At 43.1% G+C, this 4,297-nt stretch overlaps 1 pseudogene; it reads right to left on the reverse strand.

The window, feature by feature from the left end:
* Positions 1–294: 294 nt before the first annotated feature.
* Positions 295–4,089, reverse strand: LOC102701319 (annotated as a pseudogene).
* Between the last annotated feature and the right edge of the window lie 208 nt (positions 4,090–4,297).

The raw sequence follows: 4,297 nt of genomic DNA on the forward strand, positions 1-4,297 counted from the left end.
AAGAAAAAAATTATAAACTATATGCATCAATCAATTTGTAGGACTAATCCCCCCTACTCATTGATAACCAAATTTTGCTTAAAGATCCCGATTATCTGAAGAGAGACCTATTCAACAAAAATGAGTAGTTAGGTCAAAGGAATATGATTTCTTCAGTTTTTTTTTTCACCAGTACTTGTCATTCTATTCTATCTGATTACTCCATTTACTACTCACCACTTATTCTACATGCATTCGAATCTCACGAGCTCAAAAAATTAAATCTTTTACTATCACTAACAAATCACACGCTGATCAAATCACTTGTAGATGCCTAAAGTAGTCCAGCCTAGGATCGATGTCCAAGCAAGCTGGAACAGCAGAATAGTAAGGTGGAAAATTGGCAAGACATCGAAAAACCGTGTCGGTTCGCTGTGGGAAATGGAGAAATTGCTCCATACCTTTGTACCGGGCGTCTATATCTTTCCGCTGGAGGCTGCCCATCCTTTCCTCTAGGCATGCAGGGAGCGCTTTTAAAGCATTACAACTCCTAATCGTAAGTGATTGGAGGGATGAGTATGCTTGAGGCACGTTGGGTAGTGATGCCAGCATTTTGCAGTGACTAAGCATGAGTTCTTGCAACGATGGGAGTTGTGCTTCGCATCGAAACGAGTGATCCCCAGCTGATGGCTCTGACACAAGAGTGGACACACTGCAAGGCCCTCCAATTAATGCCGGCCAGTGTCTCTGCTCGTGGAATATAGACTCAAGCTTAGGACAACGCAGTATGGTCAATTTCTTGAGAGATGTTGGGATGTTGAAGATCTCTACCAAAGTTTCGCAATCAGATATTGCTAGTGACTCTAGATGTGGTAGGAGTTGGCCCATTCCTGATGTTGACTGCTGAGGAGCTTGTGCGTAGCCCTTCAATTTGCTGCACTTTTCTATCCATAATCTCCCTAAGGATACCAAGCTTTGGAATTCTCTCTCTGGCCAGTAGATGAGCGCATCGCACTCACGGATCATCAAATATTTAAGAAGCACAAAACACGGCCACAGTTCTTGTGCACGAGAATGGAAGAGCACATTGCAGTCAAATAACACCATATTTGATATAGGGGATTCACCATTCCAATTAGCATCCCCGTCCACCCACTCAATCAATCTGTGTTTAGTTGGCGGTGTTGTTGTTTTTGCGCCTTCGCTCCACAATCTCAAATTGGACAATGAAGTCATGTATCTCGATATGCAAAAGAGCAGCTGTTGTGAGCCATTCCATATGTCTAAATCAATGAGCTTTGGCGCTTCAGGTAGACATGCCAACTCTGGACAATCCTTAATCGAAATTCTCTCAAGGTCATGAAAGGTCGGTAGTTTGCCATGTGTTCCTTCTGCCACTTGATATCTCTTCAATTTATCTAACTCAACAAGTGGGACTTCCTCTAAAGAAGCTGGCAACTCAGGGTCAGACGGCGATGCTAGCGTTATGTCCCACCATGCCTTGAGACTCTTCAAATTTTCTAGCTTGAGTTGTTTTACTTTTGGAAATATTGAAGATGTTGTGCTGTTCTCACCAATTGTGCACAAATATTGCAACTCATGAAATCCAGCCAATCGAAGAACTCGGAGACACTGTAGCTGCCACAAGTCAGGAATATTTTTGCACTTTGTATAGTCAGTACTAAGATCAAGCTCTATAAGGCACCGCAACATACTCATCCATGATGGAAAAGTTGTGCCTTTGTATGAAGCCACCTTGAGAACCAGCAGCTTATCATGAGGTCGTAGAGCTTCCATCACCTCGTTATGACGAAAATCTGCTGTCTCATTGCAAGCTTGATCTTCCCTCCATACTAAAGACAATTCTGTGATTTTACTTTTTCTTTGAAGACTAATATTTGTTGCATGTGGCTCTCTTACATTATGTAGCCGGCGTAGCTGTAGTTGACCACCAATGTCTAAATGCTGGAGCTCTCCAACATTACTGCAATTAGAGCCAGTACCCGCTACAAAACACGTGAGTGTTTGTAAGCAAGTGAGTTTTCCCATATCTGGAGGCATATGCTTCAACCTTGTACAACCATGAGTGTAGAGGTGACGGAGGGCAGCCATGTACTTCATTTGTCTAGGAAGTCGACGTAGGTGCCAACAGTAAGAAAGGTCTAACGTTTGTAAATTATATAGAATGCTTATTTCTTCTGGAAGTGCTTTGATATAATTACTTCCTGACAGATCTAGGTACCTAAGATGATGCAGATGCTTTAGTTTTAGTACAAATGAACTCCCATAGTGAAAAAATTTCAGTGCTCGAACTGATCTGCATACTGCTAAATGCTGCAATGGTCCATCAGCAGGTTCATCACATAGAAGTGTTTGGATGGCTGAACATTTCTTCGTCAAAAAATCATTCAACATAATTTTCCTCTGGGATGGCTGAGCAGATGGCAAAAGTAGATGGCGGACAGTGCTTGGAAAAAGATCCCTTTGAAGAGGATTTTCTGTTACGGTTACACATTCTTTTCCCATAACAGTCAGGGAAACATCGTGCATTAGATCATGCATCTTACATAGCCTTCTAGAACAATTCCCGTACTTACTTCCATATTCCAGAAATGGAACTTCCTTCATGTCCTGAAAGAATGATCTTGAAGCCAGCTCGATGAAAATATTGTTTCCAATGGTTTCTAAAAGCACTTGATTTTCCTCTGGGATAAAGCCATTGGCCATCCATAGTTTGATCAGCTTGTCTACATCAATCTCATAGTCCTTGGGAAACATAGCGCAGAAAGCAAAGCACTGCTTTATATGTGATGGCAGGTCATCATAGCTCAGCTTGAGTATAGGTAAAATTCCAGTCTCCTCATTGCACATACTTCTACTCAATATATCTTGCCATTCTTCCACACTTGTTTTAGTACGAAGAACAGAGCCTAGTGCCTTTGCAGCCAACGGAGAACCAACACATCTATTGACAAACTTATCAATCATTTCAACTAGTTCATCAGGCTTTTTATCCTTTGTCAAACTAAATGCTCTTGTGTCAATGATTTCCTTAATGAAGCTGTTCTCCAAAGCAGTAAGGTTATAAGCATCAACCGTCTGCATTAGTTGAGCAACTCCTCCAAAACGAGTTGTTGTCAATACTGCACTACCAAAGCTACCATGTTGAAGGTAGTCCTTTAACTTTTCCCACTTATCAACATCTATAGTCCAAACATCATCCATTACAAGGAGGTACCTCTGCCCACTCACTAATTTCTGAAGCTTCTGCAGTGGTTTGTCGTCCTTGGTTTCTTGACCATCTATGTGTTCTTTGCTATCTTTCCTTACTTGATCACCCGTGTCCCGGTGTGCTTGTTTAACAATATTTTCAGCAATAGAATCAATATCAAAAGTGTCAGATACGCAGACCCAAAGCAAAAGCTGAAAGTGCGTCTGAATTTGTGTGTCGTTGTAAACCAGCTGTGCTAAAGTGGTCTTGCCTAGGCCCCCCATTCCAACGATGGGAATTACTAGGAGATCTGCACTGCAATCATGACCAACAAGAATATCAACAATTTTCTGCTTGTCAAGATCTCTTGATCTGCTAGCAATGTTTCTTGGATCAAAGATGTCAGAATCAGTTAGCCTCCATGACATGGAAACGGAAGGGTTAGGATGGAACCTGAACCCAAAAGCATTCATATCTGTGACAAGGGCTTCAATATCATGCACGATGCGGCAGAGTTTCTTGCCCATCCTGTAACGGAACATGATACGATTGTGAGCAGGAAAGAGTTTTACGACGTCGAAGCCGAGCTTGGTGTAGTGCCCCTTCTTCTTGGCTTCTCGCCGGAGCACCTCGTACTTGAACTCGTCGAAGACGTCGTTCGCTTAGGCCACTGCCCTGAGCGCCTCAATCCATGCCCTTGCTCCTTCTCTGTGCTCCGAAGCTTGCTTCTCAGCGTCGGAGATGACATCCAGGATAGCCGGCAGCCTGCGCTTGAGGACCCTGTGCTGCTCTTCCATGCCCTCCATCACCTTGTACCTCTCCAGGAGGTAGCTGGACGCCTTCTCGTTCACCATGGACAGCAGTGGCTTCACCACCATGCTAGTCACCACCTCTGCCATTGTCGTACGCACACACACAAACAGGAGAGTCAGGAAAGAACAAGAACGTCTAGTTGCGCAGCTTAAATGATATAATTGCCCATATCCTTCCAGTTGTGCATCCAATAGCGTTTCTTGAATTGATCAATATTTTTCTGGCAGCTTTGATAGGAAGAATAAAGAGCTTTTCGGTGACTCAAGACTTAAAGTGGGTCTGGTTTCTTGATGC

This window comes from Oryza brachyantha, chromosome 1 (assembly GCF_000231095.2).
Source record: "Oryza brachyantha chromosome 1, ObraRS2, whole genome shotgun sequence".
Taxonomy (NCBI): domain Eukaryota; kingdom Viridiplantae; phylum Streptophyta; class Magnoliopsida; order Poales; family Poaceae; genus Oryza; species Oryza brachyantha.